The 26601-nt window shown below is 36.0% G+C and overlaps 1 protein-coding gene across 7 annotated transcripts in view; it reads right to left on the bottom strand.

The window, feature by feature from the left end:
* Positions 1-26181, bottom strand: part of LOC131052168 (uncharacterized) — a 103816-nt gene extending 77635 nt beyond the window's left edge. For 2 of the 7 annotated variants that reach the window (XM_059216702.1, XM_057986780.2), the window contains exon 1: positions 25656-26053. The gene's annotated coding sequence lies outside the window, so the exon portion shown is untranslated. Of the gene's footprint in view, positions 1-25655 lie in introns of all 7 variants that reach the window. The other 5 variants (XM_057986776.2, XM_057986779.2, XM_057986778.2 and 2 more) reach the window with 5 other exon arrangements.
* Positions 26182-26601: the final 420 nt, after the last annotated feature.

Here is a 26601-nt window from a genome sequence, read left to right as displayed (position 1 = left end):
TAGTTTCAACCAGCAGGCCCCTTAACAGGTACAACCACATCAACCATTGGGCTGCCCATCACCGTCGTGACCCGACTATAGAGACCTTGGGGTAGTGAGTTTTCCCAAATTAATTGCTTTTCAGGATAGGTGGTGAGTGTTCACATTGGCTACCTGACCGTTGGCGAGTGTGTCAAAACAGTCGTCAACAGTAAGGAAGGTCAGTTGGGCAAAATTTGACTAAGTTTGGGAAAATTTCCTTTGCCCTTCCATGGAATGGGGTGTCAAGTCAAGTGTCGATTTGATCATGACAAGCAAGGAGATTTGATGGATGCATACCTTGGATCAAATCTCATCAATTATGCAAAGTTTCTTCGTCATCCAAGTGATATGATCATACTTCATTGAGAGGTAGGTTGAAGGGGCGAAATATGGCTAAGTACATGAAAATTTCCTTTGCTCCCTCCTAGGAGCGAAATCCACTTCCATTGTTCCCTCATAGGAGCGAATTTCCTTCCCTTGCCATCTAGGGGGTCCAAGATACCCTTGATCACCACGAATTGCAATGTGAAGTCTCGTCGAGCAACGAGTTTGATCTTTAGCCTAGCCTAATGCAAAATTTGACTAAGTATGAGAAAATTTCCATTGCTCCCTCTTAGGAGCGAATTTCACTTCCTTTACTCCTTCTTAGGAGCGAATTTGACTTCCTTTTCTATTGTAACCCCCAGCATGACTCCCATTGCATTCTAGAGGCCTGAAATGGATGCAATGAATTCAATTGAAAGGATGAATCGATGAAGAAGTTGATAAAAAAGTTGAGGATGGTAAGTGTGCTCCACTTCCATTGCTCCTTCCTAGGAGTGAAATCTGCTTCCTTGGCTCCTTCTCAGGAGCGAGTTTCCTCTCCAAGCCTCCTATGACATCTAAAATTCCATTTGGTCATCATATGATGTCTTAGTTTGAGCAATGAATGCACTCCTCAATCAACAACCTTGAATTTAGCTAAGCATAGAGGTCATTTCCTTTGCTCCCTCTTAGGAGCAAAATTGACTTTCCTTTGCTCCCTCTCAAGAGTGATTTGGGCTTCCTTTGCATATTTGAGGACGATGAACAAGTCTAGTGCCTTTGACATCATTGAAAGAGGTAAATGCATCATGATTTTGACAAAGGAAAGAATGGAGATGGCAAATTTGGAGTAACTTCCTTTGCTCCCCTCCAGGAGCGAAATTGACTTCCATTCCTCCCCTTTAGGAGCGAATTGCTTATCCTTTGCTCATTCATGAGAGCGAAGTCATCTCCAAGGCATTCATTAATGGTAATTTGATGACTTTTGTGCATGGAAACTAAAAACCTAAGACATGAGTTGATGAAACCAAACTAGAAGGGCTAATTTGAGGTCACTTCCATTGCCCAGGTCTTGCAGCGAAAAAAACTTCCATTGCTCCTCATTTGGAGCGAATTCACCTTCCTTTTCTCTTTCATGAGAGAGAAGTTGCTTCTAAAGCCTTCTTGGATGATAATTTGAAACATTCACATGCATGGATAGCAAAATCACAAGAGATAAGTTGATGAATGGAGGGTAAGTGGATAAAATCTAGCTAAGGGGCAAATTTGAGGATGACTTCCTTTGCTCCCCTTTAGGAGCGAAATTCACTTCCATTGCTCCTCATTTGGAGTGAACTTACCTTCCCTTGCTCCTTCATGAGAGCGAAATTCCTTCCTAGACATTTTTAATGATGATTTGAAGCATTTTCACACAAGGAAGATGAGAAACCCTGAGGCATGATTGATAAAAAGTGACAAATTGATGAAATAGGGCTAAGAGCAGGTTGGGAGGTGATTTGAACTCGACTTCCTTTGCTCCTTCTTAGGAGCAAAAATCACTTCCTTTGTTCCATCATAGGAGCGAAAATCACTTCCTTTGCTCCCTTTTAGGAGCGAAATCTGCTTCCTTTGCCTTGGTTTTGGAGCGCAATTCCTCCTATTGCCTTCTAAGGAGTCTAAATTTCCAGTCAACAACATAAAATTTGACTAAGTCTGAGCGAACTTCCATTACTCCCCCTTAGGAGCAAAAATCACTTCCTTTGCTCCTTAGTTGGAGTGAGTTTTATTTCCTTTGCTCCTCCTTAGAAGCGAACTTCCCTCCATTGCATCCTAAAAGGTGAGCTAATGAACTTTGACGCATGGAGAACTAACCTTGAGCATTTCCTATATTTCACCTTGCATATTGACATGGCATGAACAAATGAAGGGATCAGATTGGTGAAGATTTTGATAAAGAGATGCTGGAGATGGTGATTTAAATTCATTTCCATTGCTCCCTGATTGGAGCGAATTTCACTTCCAGAGCTAAGAAGACACATCTTCTCCCTTGCACACTTACAAAGGCTAATCCAAAATCAGTCAGCTGTCCACTTGAAGCAAGCATATTCCTTCCCTATAGATGCACTTATCAGACCTGCAACACATAAAAAAGAAATCAGAGATCATATCAAATTAAGAGGGTGTGTAAAGGTTATATATCATGTGTGTTTGATACCATATTTGTTTTTTTTTGCAGATGTGAAAGGATGATGATGCAAATTGCAAAACAACACCTTGAAAGAATAGAAGGAGGATTGCAAGACCTCGCCACCATGCAACTTCAAGAGGAAAACTCCATCGCCAAGCACAAGGGTAACGAGGAAGGTGATTACACAGGAAGGATCTTTGTAATGTCCCCTAATTAATTACCCTTTGATTTAACCTAAATTTGGCCAAATATATAAATAAGTAATTAGGTTTTATAGGCATACCTTTGTATACTGTTTTCCTGCAACAAAATTAGAGAACATATATGAAATAATAATTAAAACTGAAATATGAATTATATTAAATGATATCAAATCTGCTATATTAATGACTGTTAGAATTATAATTGTTGAATATAATCAGATTATTATATTTCCTATATGAGATTAGATTATTATATAAAGTCAGTTACTAATCAATTCATTTAGTCCATTAGTTGGATAGGGTGTCCAAGAAACCATCCCTCTTAGGCCCAAGGGCAGAATACCATATCCCCCTTGGCTCCATATGGCAGGTGTTAGGCATCCATCATGGAGTGGTGTACCTAGCGAGGTGTTCTATCACCATTCCCCCTCATCACAACTCCATCCCTCCTAGGCCCAAGGGAAAAATACCATATCCCCCTTGGCTCCATATGGCAGGTGTTAGGCATCCATCATGGAGTGGTGTACCTAGGGAGGTGTTCTATCGTCGTTCCCCCTCATCACAACCACCTCCTCTCTTAAGCCCAAGAGCAGATGCTTCATCCCTCTTGGCTCCATGTGGCAAGTGTTAGGCATCCACTATGGAGTGGTGTACCTAAGAGAAGGTCCCTCATATGCAATGAACCAATTATGATATTCTAATGAAGTCATATTTGTTATCCAATTCAACTAATTATGATAATCAATTGTATTTGACATAGTTATTATGCGTCCATTATATCATATTGCCTTAGTTTCTTATATCAGTTTGTTAACAGTTCTTTCTGTTAGTATTACTTTAAATCAGAATTATTCATTAATTGTCGATGCTGAATCTTATATTATTAGCATTGCACAGTTTTATAGCAATTTATTACAAAATGAATTTGATTGTCTTATTCCTTTTGGATTCATTAACAAATGTATATCTATATGTATTATGTTTAACAGTGTTGTTCTGTATAATCATTTCAATACTGTTTGAATAATTATATATAATTTGCTTCTCAACTTAATATCATATAAATGACACCCTTTTGATTACAACAGTTATATTTAATGACATACAAATAAGATTTTAATATATATAAATTGCTGACTGGTTATATTCTAATATTAAATCAGAAGTCAGACTCATACATACCTGTCGTTGCTGGCTCTATTTCCTTATCCCTGTTGGCAGCCTTGAAGATTCCTTGCTTTTTCGTTTCCTTTCTAGCAGACCCCGATTTTTTGTTCTTTCTATCCTTGCTGGCAGTTTCTATATCTTCCTCAGCACGTATTCCCAAACCCTGGGACTGCTGACATCTCCCTTTATTTCCTCTTTCCTTTCCTTGTAAACCCTCTCCCAAGAAGTATCGGGCTTCTATTAAAAATGGTAAGAGGGTTTCCTTTGGGTAGGGACATGGCTGTACGTGGCTGTATTGAAAGCCACGTCCTCCCCCTTAATCGCTGCTTGTGAAATTTATTTGATTAATATTCATTTTGTTTTTGGTTAATATTTTTTATTAATTAACATGGGAGGCTCATATAAATATTTATTTATTATTCTTAAATTAGTGTATGTAATCAGAAAATATAATCAAGATATCTCTTCATAAATAACACAAAATAGGGATTATGACCAACATTTAATACATCAACATGAATGTATATGAAAAACATTATGGATTAGAATTTGAACCATTGTATTTACAGTTTATGAACCATTGTATTTACAATTATGATTTTTTTTATTATATTTTAATTTAGTTTTTAATATTTTAATTTTATTATTATTAATTATTAAATTCTATTTCAAAGTGGGGACATTACAATCTCAAGGTATTCAAGATTCCTCACTGCAGCATGATAACATGAGGAGGCCAAAGGAGTGAAGAGGAGAGATCATGCCACTATCTCAAGGCAAGATAAGCAAGCAAAGATGTAGGAATGACTTGACCATAATGATACTTCCCATCATCACCACATCGGGCAAGTGAATAATGTTGAGTATCAAGAGATATTGCTCAAACATTTTGTGTTGATCTACCAAGTACAAGCAAATTGAGGTGGCATCCTAGTCACTACTCCACCAATCAGAGTTCCACCTCAGCGTGTCCTGATTCAATGAACCAAGCTCATACATGGGGGCACAAACTCTAATGCATCTACTGTAATACCCTAAAAATGGTCATCTAAACCATGGGCCCCTAATCTCGACAGCATCACCAAGGTCCTAACCAAAGGCAATTAAATTAATCTTGAGCACACAATTAATTTCTAAAATCATCAATGTCACATGGCAAATTAATCACTCTGAATTAATTAATTAAATAAATATTTAATTAATTGATCATTTCAAGAAAATCTTTTTAAGATCAAATATCTCATTTATTCAATTAAATATCTTTTGCATATTTAATTAAATAAATCAATTTGCCATTAAATCATCAAAAAGAGGAATTAATTTGAAAAGTAAATAAAAATTGCCATAAATCTTCAAAAAGGGAAACAAATCAAAAAAGGAATTAATTGGAAAAAAAGAATTAAAATTTGAAAAAAGAAATCAAATGGAGATAATCTTGAAAATCAAATAAAAAATTGAAAAATCTCAAAAAAGCAATTAAAACAATTAAATCTCAAAATTGAATAATGTTGTTTGTAACTAGGGTTATGTATGGGTTCGGATTGCCTTAAGGCAACATCCGAACCCCCTTTAGGTCCGGGCCCTATCCTAGGGTAACGCGACTCTAATATATGCCCAGCCCAATCCTAAACACACGCCACCTAATTAAATTAGCGCCAAAAACCAAAGGAGGCCAACTTGCAATCAAGGATTTCAATGTGTATAAATAAGAGACATTTGCAAGTCTATAATCATCAAGTTCGAATCTCATACAAATGCGAATTAGCTCTGCTGTGCGAATTCTTCAAGAAGGGTGCGAACTTAACTTCAAGGAAGAGTGCATACCTATCCAAATTGGTGCGAAATTGTCCAAGATGACATAGTGGATTTTGATGCAAGTTTTGAAGCATGCAAAGGGACAGATCTGATATGTGAAGATCAGATTCAAGCTAAGTATTGTACTTATGATTTAGAGGAGAATATATAATCTGACCTGTGGGTCTTTCATGCTGGGTTTTTCCTCCTTCGAGGTTTTCCCAGGGTATGCTTGTTTGTCTACTGTTTTATTTCTGATTTATGTTGGCTTATTAAATACTGCAAATCTGATTACAATCTAGGGCATAATTAATTTATGTTGACTTATTAAAATACTCCAAATCTGATTACAACCTAGGGCATAATCAATTATATAAATCTGATTAACATACCTAGGGTTTAAAATTACATGTTATCAGAGCTAAGGTTATTCTAACCCTCAGATTTCAGTAAGCTCTTACCTTCAAGTTGCTGTTCGTCTTTTATTAAGATAATGACAGGGGTGAAGTTAGCGGGCATCATCAGGTCCTCATAAAGGAGTCATTCTTTAATTCATTGTGGAGATTCGAGAGATAAACAAAAAAGAGGTGTCTTCTCACAAATGACACAAACTCTTGAGAAGAAGAACAACCTCTCATCATTTGAGGTACGATATAAGACACCATTCCAGCGCCCAAGGAAACATAATAAGATTCAGATTTCTACATCTCTCTCAACAGAATTGGGTTGAACTCCAGTGATATCGTTTCCTGTACACATACATCTAATTGATGACCATTTCTGCATAAGGGTATCTGTATATTTCTGCATATTCATTATATTGTATTCCGTATATTTTTAATTGAATACTGTCGTTCTGGATATCCTTGTTAAACAGTATATTATGTTCATACCTGCTAAAATAAATCTGAATTATGAGATATTACTGTTGGTATTCTGAGTATTAATTTTATGATCGAGGAAGAGAAGTGACAGTTAGAGGAAAACGGTGATGGGGTCACCTTCTAGGCATGCCACCTCATGGTATAAGACCGGGGAGTCCCATGAGGCCAAAGGGGTACGGAGGGTGCTGCCTTTGGGCCTATGAAGGATGGACTCCCAGGGCACCCTACTGTGACAGCCCTCCTACTCTTCATCATAATAAATTGATGTGTAAATCATGAGGCATAGGACAAGGATGGCATGATTAGGGAAAATGGTGATAGGATACCTCACTGGGTTCTCCACCTCAGATGGTATGGTAGATTTATTTGCTCTAGTCATGCAACTGCTATTTTGTATTGCTAACAAAATCAGTTGTATACCCACCAATCTTCAAACCCTAGCTGACTGTGCTAAGGCACATCAAGAGGAGATTGTGAAGTATGGCTTTTGAAGATAGACTACAAAGATAGTTTCTTTTGGGGAAGCTTTCGGTTCCAGTGTCAGTGTTATCTAAACATCAACAGGTGTATTTTCCTTAATGTGATAATTGAAGATTAAGTATTCCTGTTGAATAACTTTGTCAATTTGTTTACATAGGGTTTCATTTGCTTTTGTGTTTACTTAGTTTTGTAAAATCCTTGTTGGGTTGTGTGAAAGGAAAAAGATATTCTCCTTGATTTAACCCGTGTTGGGCCGATCATGTTTTGAGGTTCCCTGTGACAGGTGTTTATCCTTGTAGGTCTGCAAGCAAGTTTGTGCCTGGGTTATCCCAAGTTAACATACTTATTAAATTTGAGCTCATGTCATTTAATGTTGTGGCAAATGCAGTTTTATTATGTGTCAGTTATCTATTAAAATAACTGCATGACAGATTGCTTTCAGTTAATTGGTTATGATGATGCTCCTTCCTACATAGTAGAAGTTAGAATGTAGTGTTGATTTCTTAGGACTTTTCTATCGATAACATTTATTGGCAATCTTGCTGTGTAATCTCTTGATGGAATTTATCCCCATCTTATCTCAACAATTGTGCTATGGGTCCACCTTATTGAAAGATAGATGGACAGGATCCTTGAGATTAACATAAAAGATTGATTGTGCAGAAGTTAAGGAGGAGCGTCTCCTTCTGAGTTGGTATACTCTAACCTATGTTGGTTGATTACCTTTTATTATGAGTATTAGCATGTAATTCCTTTCGTGAGTCAAGCATTTTGTTCCTTTTTTTTTCAATTTCATCATAGAGTATGATTTCCTATCCCGGAGTACAGGAAATTGATTGGATCTTTCAGTGGCTTGGAATGCTTCTGAAACAGGGCATACTAAATCTTCAAGGGAAATTATTGGGATGGGCATACACTCAAAGGAAGTTCAAGTACCTTGGAAGTTGTGATTGGACACAGCTAATACTGAGAAGGAGTTCCAGCTATTTTGGTATATCTTAAGGGGTTATGAGATTCAGGAGTGCAAATTGAAGAAAGCTCTGTATGGCCTCAAACAGGACTCTCATGCTTGGTATGAAAGAATACTTGTTAAGTTTAGAATTTTTGTAAAATGATGCTGACTCTAACATCTACTTTAAAGTCATCCAATGATGAAATGCTAATTATAGTTCGATATGTGGATGATTCATTTCTTACTGGTAAAGATGAACTTATCATTAGATGTAAGAAAGAACTAGCTTCAGAATTTGAAATGAGGGACTTAGGTTTAATGCATTATTTCCTAGGTCTGGAAGTATGGCAAAGGTCTAACGAAATTTTTCTAAGTCAAGGAAAGTATACTATTGTTATTTTTGAAAAGATTTAGAATGATGGATTGTAAACCCATGTCTACTCCTATGGAATCTAACTTAAAGAAGTTAAGTGTTTCTGCAGCTAACTCTGATTTTGCAGATCCATCAGAGTACAGGCAGTCGATTGGATCACTGATGTATCTAGTTAACACTAGACTAGTCATATGCCTTGCAGTGAATGCTCTCAGTCAGCTCATGAGCTTGTCCAAACATGTTTATCGTGTTGTAGCCAAGCACATCATAAGATACTTGCGAAGCACAGTTGATTATGGGCTGAAGCTGCTTAAGTTCAGATTGGTCAAGAAGTGTTACGGACAAGGAAAACTCTTAGAGCATTCACCCACTACGATCTCTTGGACCTACAGGGACAGTCCTCAGTGGCATTAAGTATTACTGTAGATAAGTACATTGTTGCAAGTGTTGCATCAAGAGAAGCAGTGTGATTTCTTAAAAGTCTTGTTGTGCTATTTTTTTATCAGGGTTGTATATTGATGCCTGACAATTCAGTGTTTTATGGCAAGACAATCCTATGTTGCAGATGTCCTCACCAAGTCTCTTGAAGCTTGAGATAGACTTGGAGCTGTGGAGAACACCGCCTTGGTTGAGAGGGAGTCTCAATCTCTGTGATACATTGTGTTGTATCAACCATCCTCTGCGGGCAATGTAAAATGGTAGAAAATATCCTCTCCACCCTCTGCAGGCAATGTAAGGTGGATCCAGTCTATATGCTTGTGTGCGAGCTGGAAGACTATGTTATGTAGTTCCATTCTATGCTTGTGTGCAAGATGGAAGACTACAATATTCTGATTATGTCTATTCCATTTCTTGCTTGTCTGCAAGATGGAAGATTATGATGTTACATTCTTCTTTGAGAGAAGACTGAGGTAAAGACAATAAATGATGGATATGCGTGATCGATGACATAGAAAGACTCCATGATGTGCATGAATAAATTATGTATGTATTCATGACTTGCAAGTGTGCATGTTAAAGTTTGAAGTCATCCTCCACCGGCATTCCAAGATGGATACTATGGGATATTGTGCAAAGAGGAGCAAAGAGGCACCATTCAACTAAAGTATATTAACACAAATGAACAGGTTGCAGATATCCTTACCGAACCCTTATCCAGAGTGAAGTTCAAATACTTCAGAGACAGACTTGGTATTGTGGAAAACGGAACCCTAATTGAGAGGGAGCTTCAATCTCAGTGACTATTTGTAGCACTTTGAATCATTCCTTGCTTGTGTGCAAGAATGAATTACATCCAATCTATGCTTGTGTGCTAGACGGATAATTGTAATAATGTAAAGACCCACTGGTGTATTACACTTTCTATGCTTGTGTGCTAGGTGGAAGATGTAATTCTATGCTTGTGTGCTAGATGGAACTTAAAGGTTCAGATTATGTATTCTCCTCCTCCCTAGTTAAGAGGGAGTGTTGTTTGTAACTAGGGTTATGTATGGGTTCGGATTCCCTTAAGGCAACATCCGAACCCCCTTTAGGTCCGGGCCCTATCCTAGGGTAACGCAACTCTAATATATGCCCAGCCCAATCCTAAACACACGCCACCTAATTAAATTAGCACCAAAAACCAAAGGAGGCCGACTTGCAATCAAGGATTTCAATGTGTATAAATAAGAGACATTTGCAAGTCTATAATCATCAAGTTTTGAAGCATGCAAAGGGACAGATCTGATATGTGAAGATCAGATTCAAGCTAAGTATTGTACTTATGATTTAGAGGAGAATATATAATCTGACCTGTGGGTCTTTCATGCTAGGTTTTTCCTCCTTGGAGGTTTTCCCAGGGTATGCTTGTTTGTCTGCTGTTTTATTTCTGATTTATGTTGGCTTATTAAATACTGCAAATCTGATTACAATCTAGGGCATAATTAATTTATGTTGACTTATTAAAATACTGCAAATCTCATTACCACCTCGGGCATAATCAATTATATAAATCTAATTAACATACCTTGGGTTTAAAATTACAAATAAAATAGAGAATAAATCAAATTTTTCTGATTTTATCTTAATTTTAGTTCAATTTCCTTTAAAACTGAGAAAAGCAGCCAATCACATCAATTCACTTGGATTGTGCTTCTTCTTGGAAAATCTTGACCGCTCATCATCATTTGATCTCAGCCATTGGTTTCTTTCTGAATTTTCTACAAATTCAGACTCTCATCTCCTAATTAATGATCCTAGAGAATACATTGTTATTATGTTGTTTTTGCTCTAGGTTCATTGAGATTTGTGCATTCAGATATTTACATATTAGTTCTTGCATCCTTATTAAATCATCTAGCTTAATATTGCTTGAATCATGTTAGATTAAATCTTGCAAATCATGCATATCTAGCTTAAATCTTGCATTCATTTAGCTCAAATTGATGCTCATATAGATTGAATCCTTCATTTAGATTGTAGTCTAGTCACTGGATAGCTTAGTAATCTAAGAGCAATCTAAACTCGCATCTACTAGAAGGCAATAAGCCGACTTGCAATGGATTTCATTTTGTCGTTTTTGATTAGCTAACCCATGCAAATAATGGTTTATTGAAGTGTTGTGTCTTACAGCTTGCAGATACCCATCCACTTTTCACACACACACCTACCCCCACCATCCATTGGTCAAACGCTCCAAAAATGGCATGTGTCCAAGCATTGTAATTATTTCATTGGCCAGAATAAAGTTTGTTGTAACAAACCCTAATTAGGGTTTCATTGTAAAATCTTGGCCATTGATGGGGTTTGATCCTGGCCACTCATTATAATGAGCTCTCTATATAAAGCTCAAACTTCTCATTTGTAAAGGGTTAATAGTTAAGAGATAATAGATAGCTTAGAAATAGTGAATAGCGAACAGTAGATAGCAGCTAGAGTATACTAGGATAAGGCAGAAATTGTTGCCAAAGTTGTAAATAAACTTCCTTTTCATTGAAGTTATGGTGGAATGTGTTGCTTCTTTACAAGTGCATGGTTTCTTGTTGGATCTTCATGTTAAATGATGAGTAATTAGATGAATGAAAGGAGTTGTAAATGACTAATGATGAAATTTGTTTATCCACACCACTAGCAATTTGCTGATTGTAAGTTTGCCTTGTGTGGTCAACTGGAATTCTCGATGAACTTAACTTCAATTGCTATTCACACTTGGATATGCATTGCCTTGATGATGTCTTTGTTGTTGATAGTAATTTGAACATCACGTGTCTACCTTAGGAGATAGCACTAGCTTTGTAGAGTTGTTCGTTGATGGCAAAACAAAGCTTAGTTGAGTTTCATCTAATCTTTCATTGTCTCTTGCATTCTTAGGAGTAGCGTAGTCTTCCTAAACCCTATGCCCTTGGCCCTTTTTTTATTCTCCATGCAAGTAATTAGAATCTAAGTTCTGACATATTAGGAACCTTGGAGTTGTCTCATTTGATCGCGAAGCATTGCATTTGAGAGACTTTGTTCAAGAGAGGATAAGATACTTTTGGGTATTTTATTATGTGTTTGCATGTGCCTAAAAAACACATCAACAGTTCTTTTTTCGAAACCAAATAATAGTTTCCCCGACTGTGAGCGAGATGGTTCACTTCAATTCTAGTTAATACGGCCTTTTTTATTTTGAACCAAAAGGCATTTTTCCTTAATGACGAGAACTCACTCTTAATCTGGATATTAGTGCATTGTTGATTTTAAATCAAAAATAGTTTTCACAAGAAAGACAATTGTTGCTCAAATCCTGGTTTGTTGATTTCAAATTAAAAATAGTTTTTACAAGAGAGAATAATCGCTTAAATTCTGGTTTGTTGTTTTTAAAACAAAAAATACTCTCCCTGTTTAGACTCTGATAGCTTAGTTAAATTATGGACAATGCAATACTGTGCCGTTGATTTTAAACCAAAAATTAGTTCCCCTAATGCTGATAGATAACTCACTTGATTTCTGGATAATAGTGTTTTTTGTTTTTAACCAAAAGTAGTTTCCCCCACAATGAATGAGAAATGCCACTCAAATTCTGCATAATACTTTATTTTTGTTTATAAACCAAAAAGTATTTTGATTTTGCCTATTTACAAAGGAATAGCTAACAAAATTCAAAATTATAATGTGTTGTTTATTTTCAACCAAAAAGCAATTTTGCTGATGGTGAGTGAGATAACTCATTTGAATTTTTGTTGATAGTATGTTGCTATTGTTAAACCAAAATATGGTTTCCCTAATGATGAGTGAGATAGCTCACTTAAATTCTTGATAGGCTGCACCATTGTTTTTAAACCAGAAAATGCTTTCCTCATGCTGAGCTAGATTGCTCAATCAAATTCTGAACTCTGGATAACAATTTTAAACCCAAAAGTAATTTCACTAATGATGACTGTGTACTACTTACTCAAATTCGGGATAAGGCTGTGCCGTTGGTTTTAAACCAAATAACAGTTTCCCTAATGAAGATCAAGATAGTTCGCTCAAATACTGGATGATACTGCACTGTTGTTTCTATATGGAAAAGTGGTTTCTGAATGTTAAGTAAGATAACTCTCTGAAATTTTAGATAATAGTATACCAGATAGTAGTTTTACTCATTTTGAGTGAGACGGATCCCTTAAATTCTGGATAATCTGAGTTGTTTTAAAACCAAAAAGTTATTTCCCTGATGAAGACTCAGATACTTAACTAGAGACAGTGGTTTGAAGGCAGAACAGAAGTAGAAGAAACAATGAAAACAGCAACATATTGCTTATCTAGAAATAATATTCATACTGGTGAGATTGTCATGTTCAGAGATAATTCTTCTGTTACAACTATTCATCTAGACTAAGTTCGACAAATTACAAGCTTCACTGGCAGTTTCTTTCTTTCTAGATGAGCACAGATTCTGTAAGTCTTTGGCCTGTTTACTCTATCTATATCAAAATAGGGAAAGATTTATATAAATAATATGGTAAATCCAAGTGAGGGAAATCGATCCTTTCTTAACAGTAATTGTCTAGCTTATTTGCCCTATTTTATTCATTTTTTTTCTCCCAATGATCATCAATTTAAATTGGAGGTAAATTTATCTATATATAAAATATATAATTTTTTCAGTACCTTTATTTTCCAGATTCCCATTATATCTTAAAACGTCAACTATATAAACCATTTCTTAGTATATAAGTATACTCTTACTCATATTCCTTCAACTATTTATATTCCCTATCATTAAATATTTATTAAAAAGATTCTTTTAATATCAATTCAATTCCTAATAAATAGTCTGTAAGCAATTTATTAAATGATAGGCTCTGAAACTAAGATTGAAAGAAAAATGCAGTACTAGGTATTTACTTCACAACGAAAACTGGAACAACACACTACATTGACCAAATTCTTACACAGATCTTTCTCGTGATGTTCTTCTAATCCTTTTCCTCTGTTCACTTTTATAACAGGTCAGAACAGGTTAAATACAGTCCAATAGAAAAGCAGAACTGATCAATCAATTGTTGGCTGTTGTGTTTTTCAATTATGTTATTGGAGAGATCATGGTAGGGAAGCCAGAACTGGTGGAGTTTCTTGAGAGCGCAAGTATAGCAGAGGTCATTGTCACCATCCCGCTTGCACAAAATGACAAAAATGATTAAAACAATAAAGTTTGTTTTAAAAAGAAAAACTAAAAATCTGCAAGTTCTGTCTAGGTCCGGTCAAATTGCTCGGATCCAGGACAAACTCACAGACCTCACACTGCCCCCAGTGCGATTTCCCAGCAGCACCAAACCAGATTCCAGAATGGATTTAAACCGGATCTCAATCTGGGACCTCTGATGATGGATTATAAAGTATAATCCGAAATGTTGATTTTAAAATTGCAACAGGGTTTCTCCAAAAGCATGTTTTCATATAGCTTATAGCTATGTCCGTGAAAAAAATGGGGAAAAATTATCAGGTGTTCACAAATTTGCATTGCAAATGTAAAGATTTACAATACATTTTTTGCAAAATATGCATGCCATTAAAGATAATAGCACATCAGAATTTGAGTTTAAATAGTTGTCATTGAGGGTAGTCCCAAACAATAGATTTTATCCCCAAATAAGTAACATAAATTTTATCTCCTACTAGATTAACAGATATAACCAAATGGATAAATCATTTAAAATTGATAGGATAACCAATTACATGGAACGGCATACCTCTTGTATTGAAAACGCCAATATAACAAATTGAATAAAATAAATAGGATTGCAAAACAAATGCAGTGGCATGCCTCTGGTGTTGGAAACGGTTAGAGGCTATTAATGAAGTATCCATCCATTTCCAAAACAGAGGCAAGGCGCAAAACACATTTTCTTGCAATTCCATTCATCTCATGCAGTAAATAGTTTTAGTCAATTAGACGTTGAATCAAGGGCCCAAATACTTAGGTGGTTTACACTTTTCGGTACTGAATGTAGAGGCATGTATGAAGAAGACGGAGCTAACCGATACATATGAAAAATCTTTGCACTAGGAGGGGTTTGTATATTTGACTGCCATTGCATAAGCTGGACAATGAAACCAATATTAGGGCTTGTAACACACCTAGCTGCCTTGACAAATGCATATGCATCATCAAATGATTTATGCTGTTTCCATATTAAGTATGCAATAACAAATGCAACAGAACAAGAAACCCCTTGGCAACAATGTAGAAATAGCCTGGAACCTGACTTCCTTTGAATCTCCTCAATATAATCAAAAAAATCATACAACTTGCAAGTGAGATCCTCATTTGGTTTGTCTTCTAACCAAAGTGTCTGGCATGAAAAACCATTTGGAAAACTTTTCTGGGCATATAGAACCCAAAAAATTCAGAATGTGGGAGATTCTGCAGTAGTGAAATGTTGGGGGAGGATTTGCAAAAAGGCTCTGAAAAATGGATCTAGAGGTGGCAAACTGTTTGCATTGGCCTCCTCTGCGGCCATCTATTCCACCTGCAAGTAGTTCGCAATTGGATCATAAGAAAAGGATTCCATTTTCTTTGAAGGGGGGTGCTTCTTTCGGTGTGAATCCACTTCCCAGAATTCAGATCTCCTTTCTGTCCAGAGGAAGGCAAGGAAGGACCATGATTCAACAGGACACATTCCTTTGAAGACTCTAAGAGGCCAGGAAACAGGCTGAAGAGGGCTTGGGCTTGCAGTGCAAGGTTAGGAGACACCAAACATATTGTTCAACTTGATATCCTATCATTTGTTGTATTCTACACCTATTCATTACTATTTCTCCACTACCTCAGTCTATGTACACTAAATTAAATGCATTGGGGAACCATCCTATCTACATTAAATGCAGTTTTAACTCCAAACATCCATCAATTCAAAACTACAAAGTCCATCAATGATCATTTGTTGAGGCAACTTGAACAAAATTCCTCTCTACCCCTCTGACCTGCTCCTGCCCCCAACCAAGAACAACAAAACATTACAAAATAATAACTTTTACTCAAAAAATAAACCTAGCCACCTACAAAAAAATAAGGGCAAGCTCAAGACACGAGCTATGGATATAAAATGTTCATCTACCCTCCTATCAAATCCTGTTTATCAAGATTCCCCTTTTTCATAGATCCCATCAAGAAGAAGAATTTGTTTTTGAAACAAGCAACAAAGTCTAAAGTACAAATATAAAGTACCTAAAATCATGCATGCAAGATAATTTCCTTGATGACTGACTTCAATGTCAAAGTCATGGTTTCCTTCTTGCTTTAAAGTACAAATATAAAGTACCTATTTGGATGTGATATTGAGGTGAAGATCAAAATCGGCATAAGTGGGACAGAAAGCCCAAAATAAGAAAATAGCAGTGCATTTTCTGTTACACATGCCAAATCACAGAGTTTCAGTCGCAAGTTCTGCACACAGACTCAAGTGATTCTGAACATGATTCAAGTGACACTCAGAATCAATGCAGAGTGTTTCCTTTGAGCCAACTGAAAGAAGTCTTTTTAGACAATGGAGCAGGGGATGTCACAGCAGTAGGGCCCTTGTCAAAAGATTTGCACTATGGCCGGTGTATGGGTACCAACAGATCTGGAAGACTTGGGTATGGAATGTTGGCTGACAGACTTAATAAACTAGGGGAAGGTGATCATGAATTGTTGACTGTCCAAAACAGATTTCTTAGCAGCGTTTGTACACTTGTAACTTATAACAGCGTTGTTGGTATATATCATATTTTGCCCTCAAGCATTTCAGGAAAAACCCGCTTGCAGGCATTTAAAAATCATGTTGAGATAACAAGAGAATTCCATGGAAATGCTACTGTTTTGCATGCTTGGCATAGTACCTCATGGAAATGTGTATCTGGTCTCATAGTGCATGGTTTTAGACCTTGTCAGATCAGAACACCTAAGGGTGGGGCAGCTTATGGCATTGATGTTTACTTGACACCAGAAGATTGCTTCGATGCCAGGTGTATAGTAATCTGTGACTAAATAGAAATTAGTATTGCATTCTTCGAAGTGAGGAGAAGTGGTACAGAGTGTAGGTTCTGTTTTACTAATTAGTTACTTCTTGGACCTCTTTTGCTTTAGTCTGGCAAGTTGTACTTCATCATATGTAACAATTTTACATCATTTGCCTTTCTCTGCCATGCTGCTTATTCAGATGTTGATGAAAATGGTGAACCACACATGGTGTTGTGCTGAGTAATAATGAGGAACATGGATGAGGTTAAAACTGGCTCCCGGCAGTTCCATCCCAGAAATGAAAATTCTGACAGTGGTGTGGATAACATAAAAAATCCAAATACTACATTATTCGGAGTACACACATGAATACTCGCTTCACCCAGAGTATGTCATGAGCTTTAAGGTCTCAGATGAAGTGTGAGGTAATTTTACTAGGCTCTTCTCAACAATGCTTACTAGTTCGTGTTATTTTTATGATCAGAATTAGATTAAGCGGAAATTAACCAATATTTGAACAATTAACACAGCAATATAGCCTGGGAAAACCCTCCTACTTGAGAGAGAAAAACCCAGCAATAATATCTCTTATATAATGAAGTAAATCAATTACAATATGGCTAACACAAAGCCAATTATGAGGCCACTCACAAGGCCAAATTAATTGCACCAATATAAATCAATCTCCTTGATATAATTATCGAACTGCTATATGAAAATCTTAACTGCTGAAGTATGAAATGAATGAGGCAAACTGTGTGTGTGAATTATCATCTGAATGAAGTCTTCAATCTTCATATATATATGCGAGTAGTGACTCTTATCAAGGGTTGTCCCTTTTCACAAGAGGGACGACATAGAGAGAGGCGACCACACAATGTGAAGGGATGCATCCCTTAATTAAGTCGGCCCAAATGATAAATAAGACAAGGTGGCGATCATGATGAAGTCTCCCGCACTAAACACGTCAACAGTTCGTACAACTTTCTGTTTGATTCGCAAAGACACAATTGCTGAGGATATGCAAAATTGGCTCTAAGCTATTCGTCTTTGTGACCTGATGAAACCTTTTTCTTGTGTAATTAGAATATTCAGCTGGATTGAGAACAAATTATGGCAGTGGTGTCAATGACACAATATTGGGGCATCATTTGCAAAGGGGCATTACTGTGAGACGGTAAGCTATTGGGTTGTGTTTAGTGATGATGGTTATCTGCTTGTAAACACTAGTGACATAGGACTAAAGCAATATGTGCATGCAGCATAAAGGAAGCAAAATACCAGATTATCATACATATATTTCAAATATATAAAATAAACATCACATTTATTTGAAACTTAACAACACCCTAATCACTTATGCTTTTCATTAGAAATGTGATCTTTTCTAGAACAAAAGTTTAAGGAATACGTCAAAAAATTTAGTCACACCATGGGGAGGATGGGGCTGGGGCTGGGGATGGTTGTTTGTGCAGGGCAGGTTTGTGGCTGTGAAAATGGAGCTTCCTGGTGATTATAATTTAGTATTTACAAAAAAAACAAATATATGTTTGTTTGATTTCAAGACAATAATCATGTTAGCTTCTCGTAAAACAACATCGGCTGCCCCAATAATGGAGTCTATGACTGTAACTAACATCTGGTGAGATCTGGTGTTCAGACTAAGGGGATATATTGTTCTAATATAGATCTTGTGAGACGCATTTCATAGTAACCCACATTTGTAAATTTCAAAGATATAGGTCCAAACTTAGTCCCAAAGACAAGATGCAACGAAAACAAAATTTAGCTGCGCATGAAAAATCATAATTTAGCCCAGTCAACTTGAATAAGCTAAAATCTGGGCTTAGTGGGCACACTGCATTACTCCACCTCTGTAAAGTTGGGCAAGCCTTATACTGCCCTACCCAATATGTTAATGACAAGATTTCTCACAGGTACTTCAAACTTTTTTAAGACCCTTGTAGGTATTTCATATTCAAGATGTACAGCAGAGAACAAAAAATTAGAGTAAAAACACTAAAGGGAAACACCCAAAGGAACTCAAGGTTTTAAAAATGTAACCTGATAGATTTTAAAGCACGTTTGTGTTGAATGCCAATATAGCCTTGCAGAGCATATGTTAAGTGAGATAATTGAAGTAACAATGGCAACCAGATGCCCTCAATATGCATCTAAGGTTTGCAACCAAGACAAATTACAAAGTAGCCTTACTGACAATTTTGTTGGGGTTTCAAATATGTAATAGTGAATATTGCATGACTTGCACTTTTTTCCTTTACTTTGGAGTCACTTCGATTCAGTTGGTTTTACGCAATAATTAAAGTATAGATGGAGTATTTCTACATTAATAGTTGGCATTTTTTTTAATTTAAATTAATTTTACTTCCACCTATTTTTAGGATTCGGAGTATAGCAGAGGCCATTGTCACCATCGGCAATTGCACAAAATGACAAAAATTATTAAAATATCCAAAAACCTGCAGGTTTTGTCTACATCTTGTTGGAATTGATTGGATCCAGGGCAAACCCACAGACCTCACACCACCCCCTGTACAATTTCCCGGCAGCACCAAAACAGATCCCAGGCCAGATTCTAACCGGATATCAATTTGGGGCCTCTGCTGGCCTCTGCCAGACAAACTGGCTACATATCTGATGATGGTCTATAAAGTATAATTAAATTTGCAATGGATTTTTTCCAAAAAGCGTGTTTCCATAGCTTAGCTATGTCCTTTGAAAAAATGGGGAATGATTATCAGGTGTTCACAAATTTGCACAACAGATATCAGCATTGCAGATGTAAATATTTACAATATAATTTTGCAAAATATGCATGCGGTTAAAGACAAAGACACATCAGAATTTGATGTTACAACGGTTGTCATTGAGAGTAGTCCCAAACAATAGTCTTTATCCCCAAAAAAGTATCATGTTAATTTTAACTACTTACAGAATAACAGATATAACCAAATGGATAAAGCATTTAAAATAAATAGGATAACCAATTACACGGAACAGCATGCCTCGTCTTGAAAACACCAATACAACAAATTGCATTAAATAAATAGGATTGCCAAACAAATGCACTGACATACCTCTGGTGTTGGAGGTAGTTAGAGGCTACTAGGGCAGATGGAAGCCATCAGGCAACAACGGTGCTGCGGGCAGAGCTGTTGGATATGGAGTGACCACCAATATAATAAACGGAGGGCTGGAAAAGGATCCGACTCCAAGGTGCAGGTTTGCATTGGGTTCTACAAGAGGTATTGTGATATTTTGGGAGTGAGCTACAGGCCTAATCTTGTGATACATATTTTTTAAAAGTTATTATTATTTTTTAAGTTATATTTTTTTTTTTTAAAAGTGATCGAAAGATCACTAGGGGAGAGGAGCCGGCACATGTTCACCCTAACTTCACACTTCTCAAAATCATATGTGTACATTTCAAAAAAAATTCAATTTTTCACAGCAGCTTACTTGTCAAGTCCCCTATTCAAAAACAAAATTTCAAGTCCATATGGTCAAATATGATGCCACATCAGCATGCATTTTTGTGAAGGTGTCCAAAATGGTCCCAAATTGTCATAAGACCCATAGGTGTGCACTAAGTCATGTTTACTTGTGCGCTGATGTGGCATCACATCATTGGCTATTTTTTTTAATTTTAGAGGTTTTTTGGGGGGATAAGCATTGACGTGACATTTTTTAGGCACCGCTATTGGTCTAAAAGTATCTATGTACTATAACATGTATTGGTACCCCTATCACCTACTGGTCCCTCTCCCCTATTTTGGATAAACAAAATTGAATTCATATTTGTATTAATAAAAAGGTAAAAAAACTGAATTTATTGGTATCAATTATCAATGCAAGAATATCATAATGTGAGACAACTTTGATCAAAAGTAGTGTTGTTAAAGGTTGAGAAATTCATGGCATATGAACAGAAACAAGGAATTGAACCCTCATCAACTTCTCAGTCTTTTGTGATATTGGCATGATATTTTTTAATTCTTTCAATGCATCAGATAAAACCAAATTTGCAGCTGCATTGTTTGAGATGCTTAAAAAATGTGGTTCAATATATTAGACAATACTACTACTTGGGTTGTTGCTAGGAGACTCCTGATAGACAAATAACCCTCTATATTTTTAACCCCATGTGCAGCACATTGCCTTGATCTGACCCTAGAGGACATTGGAAAACTTGAATGGATTGAGGAGATATTGCAAAAGGCTCGCGCAATTACCAAATTCATAGGGGTTTTGTTTATGATGCACTCTTATACAAAGGGCAAGGAGCTAGTGCAACTACTGATGACAAGATTTGCAACACAATTTCTTGCAATACAAACTATTTGCCAACAAAAAAATGAATTTGAAATGAATGTGTGTTTCAAACGAGTGGATGGAGCATGGCTTCAGAAATCAAACAAATGGCATAGCAATGGCAAAGTACATTTATTCTACTAGTTTTGGGGATATGGCTGAAGAAGTCGTAGAATTTTCAGAGCCTCTAGTAAAAGTCTTGAGAATAATGGATGAGGATAAATGCCTCATGGGATATTTGTATGAGGTAGGGCCAAGGAGGTGATGAGGGGTAAGATGGAAAATAACAGGGATTGGTATATACCATTATGGGACATAATTGATAAAAGATGGGATCAGCAGATGCACTATCCTCTCCATGTTGTAAAATACTATCTCAATCCAACATTGTTCTAAAACTCTGTATTCAGACATGATGATGCTAAGGTCACACAAGGCTTGATCATATGCATGGAGAAAAAATTTCCTACCTCAGTAACATTGCAAGTAGCTATGGTAGAGTTGCCAATGTCCAATGTACAAGCAAGCAAGGGTTTTTCTCTCATTTAAGGCTATCATGGAAGGCAGGAAGACCTTCAAACCAAGTAGACTCTATAAACTTTTGATAGTCTCTCTATTTTGTGGACATGTACATTAAATGTCTTGAGATTTTAAGAGATTTTCAGATATTCTTACATAAGATCATCTCCATATAATGTGTTTTTCAACACAATGGTGGGATTTTTTAGTCACAAAACCAATAATCTTATATGGATGGCAAGACCTATTTGAGCCAGCCATATAATTCATCCACTTGTAAGCATACTTGGAGTGTTTTCAAACACATGCATTCCAACAAGCACAACGATCTAACACAACAATGGATATATGACTTGGTGTTTATTTCCCACAACCTCTGCTTGAAGCTAAAGAAAGCTCAGGGTTAAACTTTTAATATTCTTGCTATCAAAGTTGTAATTGTATTCATTATGTTTTTCACTTGTAAGGCCAAGACTAATTTCTACATAGACAAAATCAAATAGTATTGAGGATGATGAGCCAATCAACCTTGATGAGATTGATGCAAAGTCTAAGTGGATTGTTGTTGGTGATGACTTTATTGAGCCTACGTATTTAGAGATCCTAATGAAGGCCAACTTGGATCCTTATGAGATTGAACAGCTTAGGAAAGGCTCTCACCCAATAGCTTCATCATCAGGACCTCTAGCCCTCTAGCATAGCTCTATTTGTAATAGAAAGAGTCATTGACTACATTTGGTTTTTTGGAACTTTGTAATTAGTTTATAAGTTGACTTTCTACAAACTATATTGTAATTCTGTCAACATCTAGTTATTATTTATCACTATGACGTATGCTTTGTGAAACGCAATGTAATCAACGATATGAATATAATATTATAAACAACAAAAAGCTACTTTCTACAATTTATGGGTTAAACTCTCTATTTTATTTGCTCTCTATATCTCTACACTATGGAAATGCCCTTAAATTTCAAAAACAATTAGTTATTCTATTTTTCTACAGTTCTAACATTTTTTTTTAAATCCAATTTTTCAAAAAATCTTATACTTTTGGTTTTCCCATTTTTTTCCCCAAATGAGTTTTGTTGCTATTGAAACAAACCTGGATTTTTCCATGGCTCATTTGGGCTGCCCTCTTCCTATCACTGGCACTAAAGTTTGGGGACTGGTTCTATTGCATCTTTTTGGGAGCTTGAAGCTCACTTTTTGGTTGTTGTGGAAGTTGTTGAGGATTTGAAGAACTATCTGAGCAAAACTAGAGAAGGTTCATCTTCTAAGAGCTTTAGCATCTCTCTTCTCAAGCACCCTAGGGGTGGCGATGTGTCATGCCCCTGCCCTTTAGAACAGATCGCAGCCTTTATAAATTATATTCAGATGTAATACTAATGGAAATTCCTAGGGCCGACCCTATAAAATATCCTAGGCAATAAAATAATTAAACAGGGCCGACCTGTAATAGGTTGTCAGTGGCCACGTAAGAAACATTTCTTGCTGGAATGAGCAAACTGAGAATTAATTAAAGGAGGACAACTTAGTTTTAATTAAGGTTAGGTAGTGATTATATAAAATAATACAAGATAAATTATATTAACAAACACAGCAGGGTGGCATTTATGAAGGGATGCATCCTTTGCAAAGACAACAGACTTAGTGAAAAGGTATGACACTCTCAACTTGAAGATATAAGAGGGAGGACAAAGTCAATTAGAGAGGGGGCGGAAAACAGGAAGGGAATAAAAGGAAGCAGCATTTAATCTATAAACAGAAGTGCAGGCCTGATCTGAATGATAAGGCAAGCAATGATGAGATATGACCCTTAAAATGAGTGTCTCTTTTCAAAGAGCTGTCCCCTCAATAAAGTATGAAAATATAAAGGGAATCGAACAAGATCAACGAATTCAGATCAGAACATCACTGATATAGTAACCTGCATTTTCATACAGCAATCTGGTGATATAGCAAATATTGTGGTATGCAATATGATAGTATATTTAATACATGATTTCTCATATATTTTGGTATAGGCAATAATATGAAATGCTATTCAAACTAGATTCCTAACTTATTCATTAAGTCACTTATTCTCCTACAAACAATCATATGGAGGTGAGTAAGGAAATACAAGGAGAAAGCGCAGAGACAAGATTCCCTTCTAAGTAGACCACCTCATGTTGGATGGACGAAATTCCTGCAACTTGTCGGCCAATGGGTGTTGTATCCTGCCCTTGGGCTTAGATAAGAGGAATGCTCTGAGTGCCCTATGACGGTTTCCTCTCCAACCTCTACGATGTTTGATTGTTGGAAATGAATTAAGAATAGACACAATCATAGGTGGGTTATTAAGGTGACACCAATAGGGAGCGCAGAGGCGGGATCCCCCACTAAGTAGACCACCCCATGTTGAATTGATGACGTTCCTACCACTTGGTGGGCCAAGGGGTGTTGTATCCTGCCCTTGGGCTTAGCAGGGGATGTTCTAGGCACCCTATTGTGCTCCCCTCATTCAACCCCTATTATGGTTGAATTCTAGAAATGAATTGTAGATTTAAGTATGTGATGATAATTACTTATTTACTTGGCTAAAGGTCAATAGAAACACAAACTTGAGATCAATGTATTGTTGGATATTTATCATTGATGTCAATGGCTTCGCATTCTCAGGCAGTTGCAAACAAATGTCTTCACATATACTGGTTTTTATCTACACATTGAAACAAGATACGAAACAGAATAATGTCTTATTTATTGAGATTAACAGAATAATGCCTTGTTTATTAAAGACTCAACAATGATTATGCAGATTACCTTGGTGCGTTTCCAGGCAATCATATTCAGCATATGATGGGAGATTTTGTTCAGACTTCAGTGTTTAATGAAAGACAATCTTTGGAAGATTAGTTTCGAAGACAAACTTTTCATTATCATTTGCAAGTGTTTATAAGCTTTGCATTCGATAGTTGATACAAAAACTATGATGGCAGAGATTAAGCGATGAGACAAAGACCACAATGAAAGTAGTTAAGGTGGTTGACAGTTGGGACGACAACTTCCAAAGCAATGAAGACAAAAGTCACGATGAAGATAATAAAGCAATGTTTCATTATCATATGTTAGATAGACTTTGCAAAGGACATGATAAACAATAATGAAGTGGTGAATATCCACATTGACAGGTGGATAATTTGTTGTTTAAGTTACAACTTCTTTTATGGTTGCAACCTCCTTTCTAACCGATGATGCATTCAATATATAGTATATACTCTTTTCTCTTTCTATGAAATGTAGTGTGTGTGTGCGAATGCAAAGTTAATGGTTCTTGGAATTACTGTGGAGACTTAATTACTGGAGCATGGAGTATGTGAAAGTGTGAGTGTTGGAAAAGGCACAACAGGCTACTGTATGGGAAAGATATGTGAGTAAGGAGAAAAGTTCGATGTGATATCCTTGATTGCATTCTTTATAGATGGGACAGGCATAATCGTGATAGTTTTGCAACCAGTTTGCGATTGATATTATTGTGACAGTTCTTTAAAATATAAGTACTCTTCTGTGCCGTACCAGTGATATCTTTGCAGTTTGATGGTTCAAAATATTACAATAGTTGTCAGCAATTTTGGTAGACCTTGTTCGGTGATAATATTGCAGTCTTGTTTCCAGTATATTATCTAATAGTTGACAGCAGTTTGAAGAGACTTTGTTTGTTGTCTCCCGGTGACATATTGTTTTCAAGATTGGTATTTGTATTGACTTGTGCAGCATTTCACAGAGGTACATTGATATTCAGAATTGGATTCTCTGGTTCGTAGTATACTTTTCAGGTTGTTCACAGTGCATTCAGTATTTTCTTACTCCATTCTATTCAAGGACAAAGTACTGTTCAAACAAAAAAATTCTTGCGTGCATGTCGTCTACATAATATAATGTGCATTTGCATATATACACTGTAATTAACAAAAAATTAGAACATTTCAAAGACATGCTATAACAAGTTATTTACTGTCAAAAAATTACCAGTTTTCACCAATGAGATATCTTTAAGACCCTCAGCGATGCCACTTTTCTGTGTCGAATTAGCTTTGAATCCCAAATTTTCACCTTTTACAACGTCATGCACCTCTGCATAGTTCGAAAAATGAATTTCACTGCTTAAACCCTCTTCGTCTTTGTAAGGCTTCACGAGACCACGTTTTCTTGCAAAACACCTCAAACCTTCCAAATATTGATATTTTCCAGCCGTCAAACAACAACATTATTTAAGTTGCAAACCCTAGCTGCAATAAAACAGCAGCAACGATTTCCCATCAGGACACAACGCAAAGAAAAAGCGAAATACTTAATATTAATGGGATATAAATTGCAGAACAAAAAGGGAACTATACTGGAGAATATCGCCTGGCAAATGCATTTCTCTATTGACGAAAAAGGCTAAAAAATTATCATCTAACTAGACTATCTTTCATACAAGTAGGCATGTGTATGCAGGCCTGGAATTTGACAGGCTATATGTCGTTTTTGCACTAATAAAATTAGAGTTGTATGGCTATTTTTTTCAAAAATCGTATATATGACACTTGAAATTATTAATAAGGCGTAAAAAATTATAATAGGTCATATATATTGATATATATTATTTTATTATTAAGATATAATTGTTTCTTATTTTATATTATTTTTATATGAATTTTTAGTATGTTTTTTCTTATATAAATTTAGAAACTTTGTCAATTTATTTTTTAATATTTTGTCTTAAATATCAATATAGAAACTTCTAACAATTGAAATGATAAGATATAATCATTTCTAGTTTTTTAAAATATTGAAATAAAAAAATCTAAAATAGTTTCTCTTTTTATAATAAACAAGATTTTTTGGTGTGAATTTAGAAACTTACAAGTAAATTTAAGATTTTTTTGTACATTACTAATTTATCATTGTTTTTTTTAATTTTTACATTTTG

This window comes from Cryptomeria japonica, chromosome 2, assembly GCF_030272615.1.
Source record: "Cryptomeria japonica chromosome 2, Sugi_1.0, whole genome shotgun sequence".
Taxonomy (NCBI): Eukaryota; Viridiplantae; Streptophyta; class Pinopsida; order Cupressales; family Cupressaceae; genus Cryptomeria; species Cryptomeria japonica.
Note: the sequence above shows the minus strand (reverse complement) of the source record. Positions and strands in the feature narration are given on the sequence as shown.